At 38.9% G+C, this 13,146-nt stretch overlaps 1 protein-coding gene across 1 annotated transcript in view; it reads right to left on the reverse strand.

Annotated features, from left to right (window-relative positions):
- The window catches only part of EIF4G3 (eukaryotic translation initiation factor 4 gamma 3), a 370,135-nt gene that overhangs the window by 273,368 nt on the left and 83,621 nt on the right, over positions 1-13,146 (reverse strand). The window contains exon 3 of the mRNA XM_065893987.1: positions 10,934-11,009. The gene's annotated coding sequence lies outside the window, so the exon portion shown is untranslated. The remainder of the gene's footprint in view (positions 1-10,933; positions 11,010-13,146) is intronic.

A 13,146-nucleotide genomic window follows, 5' to 3' on the forward strand; every position in this document is an offset into this window, starting at 1 on the left:
TGAAAGAGAACAAAAGAGCTGAAGGACTCATATACTTTCTGATTTCAAAACTTACTACAAAACTATAGTAATCAAAACAGTGTGCAACTGGCATAAAGATAGATTCCCAATAGAAGAGAATAGAGAGCCCAGAAATAAATACTCACATATATGATCAAATGATTTTCAACAAGGGTGCCAAGACCATTCAATGGGGAAAGAACAGTCTTTTCAAAACATGGGGCTGGGAAAACTGAATGTCCACGTGCAAAAGAACAATGTTGGACCTTACTTAGCACCATATACAAAAATTAACCCAAAATGGATAAGGACCTTAATATGAGACCTAAAACAATAAACTCTTAGAAGAAAACCTAGAACAAAATTTTTATTACACTGGATCTAGCAATGATTTCTTAAAAACGACACCAATGGCACCAGTAACAAAAGGAAAAATAGACAACTTGCACGTCATGAATATGAAAAAAATTTCGTGCCTCAAAACACACTACTGACAGAGTAAAAAGGTGATGCACAGAATGGGAAAAATATCTGCAAATCATATATCTGATACAGGATTAATATCCAGAATATACAGAAAACTACCAACATTGAACAACAACAAGACAAACAACTTTACTCAAAAATGGGCAGGCGGGCTTCCCTGGTGGCGCAGTGGTTGAGAGTCCGCCTGCCGATGCAGGGGACACAGGTTCGTGCCCCGGTCCGGGAGGATCCCACATGCCGCGGAGCGGCTGGGCCCGTGAGCCATGGCCGCTGAGCCTGCGCGTCTAGAGCCTATGCTCCACAACAGGAGAGGCCACAACAGTGAGAGGCCTGTGTACCGCAAAAAAACAAAACAAAACAAAACAAAAAAACCCCACAGAAACAGAAAACAACAAGGGTTGGAGTAGATGCGGAGAAATTGGAATCCTCGTACACTATTGGTGGGAATGTAAAATGGCAGAGTCACTGTAGAAAATAGTACAAGGATTCATCAAAATATTAAAAATAAAATTATCATATGATCCAGCAATTCTACTTCCAGGCATATACCCAGAAGAACTGAAAGCAGGGTTTCAAAGAGGTATCATGGCAGCATTCTTCACAATAGCTATAATGATGAAGCAAACCAAGTGTCCGTTGACAGAAGAATGGATAAGCAAAAACGTGCAATACACATACACTGGGACATTATTCAGCCTGAAAAAGAAAGAAAATTCTGACACATGCAACAATGTGGATGAACACTGAGGACATTATGCTAAGTGAAATAAGACAGTCACAAAAAAAGACAAATACTGTATGATTGCATTTATGCGAGGTACTTAAAGTAGTCAAAATCATAGGGAAAGAAAGCAGAGTGGTGGTTTCCAGGGACTGGGGAGAGAGAAGAATGAAGTTGTTATTTAATAGGTACAGTTTTACAAGATGATAAGAGTTCTGGGAATGGATGGTAATGGTATTTGCACAACAACGTGAATATATTTAGTACAACTTAAGTGTACACTTAAAACTGATTAAGGTGGTAAATTTTATGTTAGGTTTAAATATTTAAATTTAAATATATGTATGTACATGTATCGCTAAACGTGATTTTCATCTTTTATTAAATTCCTAATACAAAAATTTGGATTTCCAACTGTGGTTGAGTATCACTCAGCAATGCCACTGGAGAAAAGCGACAATAATAATTTTAAAATTACCATCTTCCTTACAACCTTCTTGCCACAACAAACAGGAAAATTTCATTCCTTTTCTATAGCCAGTAATTCAAAAATATTGAACAGGAAAAAAAAGCTAAGAAAAAAGTCCTAAAAATTCCTAAATAGTACGTTCCTACAACTGAGAATTGGGTATATAATTAAACCTTTGTTAATTTTACAACCAAAATATGACATCATTATTTTATCAATGTAAACCTTCCACAGTCACTTAACCTGCCAATTTCCTCTCCTGTGAATTGTTAAATAGCACTTTTGACCTATCGAATTAGCAAAGATGTTTGAAAATGAGAAGACCTGAAACTATCAAGATAAAATGAAATGGATAGACTCCCATAATGCTTGCAGCAACATAAAGGCCCGTAACCTTACAGTATGTGAAGAGTATTATCTTTATAGTGTGTGTATTGGGTTGGCCAAAAAGTTCCTTAGGTTTTTAAGTGAAACTAAAAGACACATTTTTCATTTTCACCAAGAACTTTCTTGAATAATGTATTCACCGTTTTGTTCCACTACCTTCTGCCATTTTTCAGGCAACTTTATAATTCCCAAAACTTTTAATCTTTTTGAGCAAAGAACTGTTCCAGGTGTCTTTTACCGTCTTCCAGGGAATTGAAATTTTTTCCATTAAGAGAATTTTGTAAAGACTGAAATAAATGGAAATCCGAAGGTGCAATGTCTGGTGAATACAGCGGATGAATCGCAACTTCCTAGCCAAGCTGTAATGGTTTTTGCCTGGTCATTTAAGAAACATGAGGTTTTGCGTTAGTTATCCTGATGGAAGATTATGCATTTTCTGTTGACTGATTCCAGATGCTTTTCATCAAGTGCTGCTTTCAGGTGGTCTAACTGGGAGCAGTACTTGTTGGAATTAACCATTTGGTTTTCCAGAAGGAGGTCATAATAGAGGACTCCCTTCCAATCCCATCATATATACAACATCACCTTCTTGGGATGAAGACCAGCCTTTGGTGTGGTTGGTGGTGGTTCATTTCGCTTGCCCCACCAACTCTTCCATTCCTCGTTACTGTACAGTATCCACTTTTCATCACCGTCACAACTTGTTTTTTTTATTTTTTAAATTTACTTGTTTGATTTATTTATTTTTGGCTGCACTGGATCTTCGTTGCTGCGTGCGGGCTTTCTCTAGTTGCGGTGAGCAGGGGCTACTCTTCATTGCGGTGCATGGGCTTCTCATTGCAGTGGCTTATCTTGTTGCAGAGCACGGGCTCTAGGCGCATAGGCTTCAATAGTTGTAGCACGCGGGCTCAGTAGTTGTGGCTCGCGGGCTCCAGAGTGCAGGCTTGGGAGTTGTGGTGCACGGGATTAGTTGCTCCGCGGCACATGGGATCTTCCCGGACCAGGGATCGAACCTGTGTCCCCTGCATTGGCAGCAGGATTCTTAACTACTGCGCCACCAGGGAAGCCCCATAATTTTTTTAAAAACGGAACATTTTCCTTATGTTTAAGTAGAGAATCGCATGCGGAAATACAGTCAAGAAGGGTTTTTTTTGCTTAACTTATGTGGAACCCAAACATCAAAGCTATTAACACAACCAAGCTAGTGCAAATGGCTCTCAACACTTGATTTGGATATTTTGAGTATGCTGGCTATCTCCCATGTGGTATAACGTTGACTGTTCTCAATTAATGTCTCGATTTGATCGCTATCAACTTCAACTGGTCTACCCAACTGCAGAGCATCGTCCAGCGAGAAATCTCCAGCACGAAACTTCGCAAACCACTTCTGACATATTTGATCAGTCACAGCACCTTCTCCATACACTGCACAAATCTTTTTTTGTATTTCAGTTGCATTTTTACCATTCTTGAAATAATAAAACATAATATGCCAAAAATGTTGCTTTTTTTCTTCCATCTTCAATATTAAAATGGCTACACAAAAATTCACCAATTTTGATGTTTCTTTTTTTTTAATGCATGCTGATAGGACAGCTGTCACAATAGAATCTAAGAAAACTGTTTCGAATGAAGTTAAAGACCACTAAGCGCTACTAGAGCCATCTTACGGAAAAAAACAATGCAACTTCTGGCCAACCCAATATTTTAACCTAGTAAAGCTGCTTTTGGGTATGTTAGCCAAAGGAAATAACCCTGTTTAAACAGAAAAAATATATACACATATATATGTATGAAAATGTATTTTATATATGTATGTATCACAAAGTTATTTAAAATAGAAAATAAAGAAGAAGGGATCTTTAAACCAAACACTAGCTTGTAAATTAACTGATTATGTAAATTATGGTTCATCTCATTGACATGCTACTTACTTAAGCTGTTAACATAATGTTTATAAATGCTATGTAACAGCATGACAATTATTTACAATGCAATGTTGTATTAAAAAAGAAAACTGCCAAATTGTATAATCATTATGATTTACATTATGTTTAGCAAAAACCAAACTCTATTATTAGGAGGAAAAAATAATATATGAAACATGATTATGACAAGTCTAAATTTTAAGCCCATAGTCTACTTTTTTTCCAGGAATAAACTAATGATAAACACAGCAACATGGATAAATCTCAGAATAATTAACCTGAGTGAAAAAACAAAGTCTAGAAAATGCAAATGAATCCATAATGACAGAAAGCGGACCAGCGGTGGGGGAAGGTAGAAACATGACAAAGCCATGAGGAAACTTTTGGGAGTGACGGGTATGTTAATTTTCTTGATTGTGGTAGAGGTTTTTGTTGCTATAAACTTATAATAAAACTTACCAAATTATACACTTTAAATACTACACTTCAGATATATTTAAATCACAAGCACTACATATCCTATATATCAAATACACTGAACAACGCTGTTCTTAAAAATAAAGTATAGGGCTTCCCTGGTGGCGCAGTGTTTGAGAGTCCGCCTGCCGATGCAGGGGACACAGGTTCGTGCCCCGGTCCGGGAGGATCCCGCATGCCGCGGAGCGGCTGGGCCCATGAGCCACGGCCGCTGAGCCTGCGCATCCGGAGCCTGTGCTCCGAAACAGTAGAGGCCACAACAGCGAGAGGCCCGCGTACAGGGGAAAAAAAAAAAGTATTGTGAAATGTTATGACATTAAGGAGTAATTTATTCAAATTAAATAATTTATTGAAAGGAATTTTTCGTAAGCAGTTAATAACACAGCCCTTCCAATCCCATAGAATATAGACTGCTGCTTCTTGTAGTAAAGTCACTATTCCAGAAAAAAAATTTATTAAGTTTATCTCTGTAATTATGTTAAAAATACTGGTTTAATAGTCATAAAATCTAATTTCTCTAAATAAGATATACAGTTATCCCTAGGTATCTGAGAGGGATTGGTTCATAGACCCACTCCCCCCACAGATACCAAAATCCGAGGATGTTCAAGTCTCTTATATAAAATGGCTTAGTGTTCGCATATAATCTACATACATCCTCTCCTGTATTTTAAATCATCTCTAGATTACACTAATACCTAAAACAATGTAAGTGCTATGTAGATAGCTGCCAGCAAACAGCAAATTCAAGTTTTGCTTTTTGGAACTTTCTGAAATCTTTTTTTCCAAACATTTCGATCCACGGTTGGTTGAATCTGAGGATGAGGAACCCCTGGATACGGAGGGCTGACTATATAAGCCAAAAATATACAACATGGTAAAATTTCACATTTTGTTCTTCAGAAGCATGCCAATAAGACAGTTATTAATGAATATACTTCAGATTAGCTCATGCCTCTTTAGTTTTGCCATTTCCTCTCTACCACAGTATATACTGCTCTTACTAGCATTTAAAAAATACTGGCTTTATTCTTTTTTTTTTTTTTTTTTTTTTTTTTTATGCGTTACGCGGGCCTCTCACTGTTGTGGCCTCTCCCGTTGCGGAGGACAGGCTCCAGACGCGCAGGCTCAGCGGCCATGGCTCACGGGCCCAGCCGCTCCGCGGCATGTGGGATCTTCCCAGACCGGGGCACGAACCCGTGTCCCCTGCATCGGCAGGCGGACTCTCAACCACTGCGCCACCAGGGAAGCCCCTGGCTTTATTCTTTTCTTGTTCATATGACGAATCACCCTAATTATGGTTAATGAAGAATAATGACAGAAGCATCCCTCTCATCCCTGATAAATATTCCAAGGAGAAACTTAGATAAACCAGACTATAATAAATAAATAATAAGCATGCTAAAATGTAAAATAAAGGCATTATAAAAGCTGAGCCCTACTTCTGATACCTCTTTGATTAGCAGCAGAGAACTTACCTAAACTGGCTGACAAAAGGGCATACAGCCTCCATATCAGACATTAAAAAGCAAAATCTTTGTATAATTTTTAAAGACTATCCAGGTGTCTTTCTGCCTTTCAAGGAATTTAACCAACTCAATTACAGTGACATATGGGCACCATATGAGGAGCCAGGAGGAGGTGAATTGAAGGTTAGCCTTTATTTCATGACACTAAATGCCATAAATGATGCTAATGGACCTAGACACTAGAGAATAATGACCAATACATAACCTTGGGGCTGAGAAAAAGGGAGACTAAGCACCTGGTCAACTACCCTCCTACTCATCGTTACTGGGCACAACAGCATTGTAAAAGTGGGGAAGAGACTTATATTACTAAGAATGGAAATAAGTGATCAAAAAGTAGAGACATCGTATTTTAAGGTAACTTTTTACTGTCTAAAACCCCTGATCCTTCCAGAATAGGCATCACATATAACTGACATACCCGATTTTTAAATTAACTGAAGGACCACAAATATGGCAGTAGCTTTTAATAGTAAAAGTCAAATTTGATCTAACTCAAAAATAAATTCAAAACTTTAGATGCAAAACAATTCACATAAACTGTGTAGCAGGCACTGTGTTACTCACAGGATTTTGATTATCTCCTCTCTAAAGTACTAAGTTTACGAAGTCACATGTCCTCATTTATGAGTAATCTTAATAACATGCCTACACTTTAACTCAGGAATTGCATTTCTAGAAAGTTACTCTATAAAATAATCCAAAATACAGAAAAGGGTTAAAATTCAGTAGGTTATTCACGACAGGAAACAACCTAATGCTTAACTCCTCACAAAAATAATGTTCACATATATAAATTTTTCTCAACAAAGACCCTGTTCCTCACCCAGTGTTCCTTCCTATAAATAGTATCATGTTCATCCACTCAGTTGCTCAAGCGATGATCCACGACATCTTCCTTTACTCTTCTTTCTCTCACATCCCACATCCAAGCTATCATCATATCCTATTGACTCCATTTTCAAAATATATAGCAAACCCCACCTCTGACTGTTACCAGCTTAGAGCAAGCCACCATCATTTGCCTATATTACTACAATAACCGCCTACTGGTCTTGCTTTCCACCTCACAACCACAACCACTTACCCTCATCAGTCTATCCTCTATACAGTAGGTACAGTCACCTTAAAAAAAAAATCAGATCTTCTGTTCTTAAATTTCCAATGCCTTTCCATCACACCTAGATTAAAATCCAAAATCTTTACCATGGTCTATAGTACCCTATATAATCTGATGCTCCAGATTCTATCTCTGGGCCTCTGCACTGCTCTTTCTTCTACCAGAAGTGCTCTTTCCCTAAAATCTACAATCTCACTCCCTTACTTCTTAAGTTTCTACTTAAATGCCATTTTTTCAGATAAAACTTCCCTGGGAGCCCTAGCTAAAGTAGGATGTCCAGTCATTCCTTATCCCTTTATCTCGCCTCGTTTTCATCAAGGCATTTATTACCACCTAATAGCATATTGCACATATATTTTTTTTTATTTAACTATCTTTCTATCTCACAAAAAAGTAAGCTCCATGAGGACTGCAGGTTTAGTTTGCTCACTACTATATTCCCAACATCTAGAACAGTGTCTGACACACATTAAAAGCTTAAGAGATAGGGCTTCCCTGGTGGCGCAGTGGTTGAGAGTCTGCCTGCCGATGCAGGGGACACGGGTTTGTGCCCCGGTCCGGGAGGATCCCACATGCCGCGGAGCAGCTGGGCCCGTGAGCCATGGCCGCTGGGCCTGCGCGTCCGGAGCCTGTGCTCCGCAACAGGAAAGGCCGCAACGGTGAGAGGCCCGTGTACCACATAAAAAAATATATATATATATATTATACAGAGCCTACAACACAGAAAGAGACAAAGGAACTATACCAAAAAACGGTTATAGTAGATGCCTCTAGAAATCAGTCAAGATTACTAGAAATTTTCATCTTCTTTTTCCTATCCTAATTTTGAAAATAATTTAATGTTGAAAGTATACTTTCATAATTAGCAAAAATTACATGTTAAGAGTTATGCCTGATAAAATTCTACAGCCTTTAAGCTCAGTACTTTTTTTTTTTGGCCATGCCACACAGCATGCGGGATCTTAGTTCCCTAACCAGGGATCGAACCTGTGTCCCTGCAGTGGAAGCACAGAGTCTTATCCACTGGACTGCCAGGGAAGTCCCCAACCTCAGTACTTTAAACAAACAAACAACTCTGGCCTGGAGGAAGTCTGTGCCAGAAAAAAATTAAAGGTTATTTTTTTAATGTAAATTGAAGGTTCCCAATAAGTACAGTGAGCATATAGTTTATCATCCAAACTGGGACCATTTTAAGAGTTACAGAGGATTCAAAAAGTAACAGGTGTTTAGTTGATCTACAATAGGTGTAAACTGAGACTTGTTTTAAGCAAACCAAGAAAAAAAATTACTTTACCCATTACCTGCATGATGAACTTCTATCTCTTTAGGACAACCTTAAAACCTGCAAAACTCACTTTTCTCATCTCTACTTTGGCTACAAAACCTAGCACACATGCCACACTTCTGACTACTGACCATTCCATTAACCATGCCTCTAATTTTTCACTTCCTAGAGGCCTCTTCTTCCCTTTTCTGCTTAGAAGTCCTTTTTTTTTTTGCGGTACGCAGGTCTCTCACTGTTGTGGCCTCTCCCGTTGCGGAGCACAGGCTCCGGACACGCAGGCTCAGCGGCCATGGCTTACGGGCCCAGCCGCTCCGCGGCATGTGGGATCTTCCCGGACCGGGGCATGAACCCGTGTCCCCTGCATCAGCAGGCGGACTCTCAACCACTGCGCCACCAGGGAAGCCCTGCTTAGAAATCTTATACCTTCCAGCTTAGTGTCACTTCCTCAATGAAGCAACTTCTCCCTTTCCCATATAATAGCATGGTCATATCTCTAATCAAAGGTTCTCAACCCGAGCCTTATGAATGGCCTGCTGGACATCTGTGAAGTTCTGAAATTATACGTAAACACTTGGTATATGCTCTTTTTTGAGAAGAAAGCACTGTGACTATTTTCAGATTCTACAAGTAATTTATAACCCAAAAGGATAAGAATTATTGCTTTATCATATCACTTGGATTACAATTATTTATTTACTCATCTCTCTCACTATACTGTGAGTTTCTTTAAAGCACCCTATTTCCAAGGATGAATGGTATGATGAAATGAAACATTAAAAGCTATGTCCAGGGCTTCCTTGGTGGCGCAGTGATTGAGAATCCGCCTGCCAATGCAGGGGACACAGGTTCGAGCCCTGGTCCAGGAAGATGCCACGTGCCGCGGAGCAACTATGCCTGTGCGCCACAACTACTGAGCCTAAACTCTAGAGCCCACGAGCCACAACTACTGAGCCCACGCGCTGCATCTACTGAAGCCCACATGCTCTAGAGCCCATGCTCCGCAACAAGAGATGCCACTGCAATGAGAGGCCCGCGCACCGCAACCAAGAGTAGCCCCCACTCACTGCAACTAGGGAAAGCCTGCGTGCAGCAACGGAGACCCAACACAGCCAAAAATAATAAATAAATAAAAATAAATAAAAATTTTAAAAAAAGACATGTCCAGGGACCTCCCTGGTGGCTCAGTGGATAAAACTCTGAGCGCCCAATGCAGGGGGCACAGGTTCAATCCCTGGTCAGGGAACTAGATCCAACATGCATGCTGCAACTGCGAGTTCTCATGCCACAACTAAGGAGCCCTGGAGCCGCAACTAAGGAGCCCGCGAGCCACAACTAAGGAGCCCACCTGCTGCAACTAAGACCCCACGCAACCAAATAAATAAATATAAAAAAATTTTAGGGCTTCTCTGGTGGTTCAGTGGTTAAGAATCCTCCTGCCAATGCAGGGGACACAGGTTCAACCCCTGGTCCGGAAAGATCCCACATGCTGTGGAGTAACTAAGCCCATGCACCAAAACTACTGAGCCTGGGCTCTAGAGCCACAACTACTGAGCCTGTGTGCCACAACTACTGAAGCCTGCATGCCTAGAGCCCGTGCTCCACAACAAGAGAAGCCACCACAATGAGAAGCCCACACACCACAATGAAGAGTAGCCCCCGCTCACCGCAATAGAGAAAGCCCATGCACAGCAACAAAGACCCAACGCAGCCAAAAATAAATAAAATAAATTCTTAAAAAAAGAAAGAGAAAATAAGGGGAGAGATCCCCCCTCCCTTAGAAAAAAAAATTTTTTTAATTTAAAAAATAAAGATATGTCCAGGAATTCCCTGGCAGTCCAGTGGTTAGGACTCCGTGCTTTCACTGCCGAGGGCCTGGGTTCAATCCCTGACTGGGGGACTAAGATCTCGCAAGCTACATGGCACAGCCCAAAAAAAAGACATGTCCAGCTCCTCGATTCTCCCCTAAATTCCCTTAGGCTCACTGTAATACCCCTGTAATCTGCTTCTAATTTTATTATCTTCATCCTCTAACTTTTAAATTTCCCTTCATTTATGAATTTGAATCTATCATTTAACATAAATATTTAAATTTACTCCCATTAACCACTGTTCTCTTTTCTAAACTTTCTGCATTTTTATATGTAATCAAAGAAGGAAAAAAGTAAAATAAAAAATTTAAGTTAAAAGTGTAAAATTTAAGAAAAAATATCCAAAAGAAAATTAAAACTCAGTGTCCTAGAAGAATCGCAATAATTATGGAAGGAGGAAAAGGGAGGAAAAAGAACACAGGTGTACAAGTCAATCTACCTTAACAGAATGTTTCTTTCATGTCTACTTCTTAAATTAAGATGACAGGGGAAAAGACCTATTCACCTTATTATATTATATACATCTAATTCTGTTCGAGATTTGACTGAACTTTTCTGTCAAAAGCCTATATTATGTACCAATCTAACAAACACGGCCTATAATATCAAAGGTTCATGTGCAAAAAACACACACAATCTGACAAACAACCCTGAGGTACTCACCGTGCTGTACACTGCCGAGACAGTAGGAGTGAAGATTCGATCCTCGAGAGGCTGCTGCACAGGTCCTCTAGGAATTCTAGAAGAGCGAGTTAAGGATAAGAGAACTCGAAGATGAACTGCTTTAGCAGTAAGAGCAAATTACAACCACAAAATTCTGTCAATGACCCAAGCTTTGTAATCCAGTTAGTGGAGTTATACACTTATTTCTCCAGAGAAACTAGAAAACAAAGTATTTCAAATTTCCTAATGTGATTAGATCAGTCTCTCCAAAAGTGATTCCCGTTATAAACATTCCATGGAAACTCAAAACAAATAAAAATCATACAACAAGCCTCCTAACTTTAGGCCCATGATGAGAATCTACTACCTTTACTTTCTAGAGAAAAAGACTAAGGAAGTATAAGCAGGATATTCAGAAAGATAAGACGAATTCATCAACGTGGAAATTGCTGACAAAGACCTAGTCTGTTCTGCGAATACAATTGTTTCCTTGTTTTTCTTTTTTAGCTGTTATTTTCCCAATATCTACCCACCAACTCCTCATTTTTATGAAAGAGGCTCTCCACTGTAATTTAGTTTAAAATATTTCAACATGTCAGGATATTCTTCAAAAGACAAAAGGCTATCATTTTATTCAGCTTCAAAACTGAAAGACATAAGCTCTTCTCCCTGGTAAGGTGGTATTTTACCTCTGTAAGAATGACAACCAAGAGACTTGGTACAGAAGGTTAACAGCAATTATCTCTGGATGACAGGATTACATAACTGCCTTTTCTACCATAAATGTGCAGTATTTGTATAATTTAAATGTATTTTAAAAGAAAGACTACAAATATAATAAACCCAAAATAAGACAGAATTATTTCTTCAACCTAACTAATATTTAATAGTTCTCAATCATGTTCCCTTCTAACTTAATGAAACAGTAAGGAAGAAAAAGTGACAGCTGCAAATAATAATTTTATATGAATGACCACAAGTTGCAGAGGTCTAAGAGAATCTTTAGAAGTAAAATTCTTTATATCCAAGTAGCAAAAGTTTACTGAGGTGGAGAGGGAAAACAAAACAAAACAAAACCAAAAAACCGAACGCTTTAGTCATTCAAAATTAGTAACACTGTACCAGTCTCTAGTTAGTTCTTCAAACTAGCAACCTCAGACAACAGTTCCATGCGTTACCATCATCCCCTACACACAAAGAACTGATTTAAAATGCTGCACTGAGAAATAACAAAGCTGAAACATTTCATAAAGGAACTGCTTCATCCAAAGAAACTGTATATATGTTTGCAATGTAGAAAACATAAGCCTAACAAGTTTCAGGACAAAAGTCCTTTATATTAGTTTGTCAGTTCTTTCAGAATGAAGATTACCCCTAGCCAAAATAAAACTTCCTTTGAATTATGGCTCTGCATTGTGGTCACATGAATGGTAGAAAATATGAGACTGTTCTCTCTTCTACAAAGCCAACTGCTAGTAGTTTTTCGAGCTAGGGCCAACTGTCACTAGGTGGGAGTAAGTTCTCAAATGAGTCACCGGTAGTAGGCCCCAAGAGCTGAGCCATACCATTTAACCTTACTAGGAAAGGTTAAGGCTCCTGATTTCTATTAGTAACTTTACTGGCTAACAATATTACTGCTAACTACAAGACTTCTAAAGAGGCAATCATATATTTGGTCAATATTCCAGTAACAAACATTCTTTTTCCTTGGTCACATAAAGAATATTGACGTCATTTATTCCCCTCTCTGAAAACTACCAACAGAATATTGTGGATTAATAAACTGTTTCTTAAAAGACCATTTGGATAAAAATATTTAAGACAAAAACATAGTTCTATAAAAGAAAACTGAAAACCGAAGTCAGGAGATCTGAATCTAGAGCATGCGGCAAGCCTAACCAACCATGTTGTCCTCAATGAACCATTTTACAGTATCTCCTACAAACTTAGTCGCAGCAAAATGAAGTAATTTGCCCAAGTTAACAAGGCTAATTAAGGCCAGGACAGGTTTCTTCTGTATTCTAAAGACAGTGCTCTTCCTATTACATCGACGCGCCCATGGGCAGAATACTTTATAGCATAGTAAAAAAGCATTATCACAACCTGGTCAAAATATGGTTGCCCCTATCTTCCGGACAGAATTAAATCAGTGGTTCATCTCATAAAAGAGTCAATGGAGTGTCACTCTAAAACTTCTAAGAAGTCCCAAATTC

The sequence above is a fragment of the Phocoena phocoena genome, chromosome 1 (assembly GCF_963924675.1).
Source record: "Phocoena phocoena chromosome 1, mPhoPho1.1, whole genome shotgun sequence".
NCBI classification, from domain to species: Eukaryota; Metazoa; Chordata; class Mammalia; order Artiodactyla; family Phocoenidae; genus Phocoena; species Phocoena phocoena.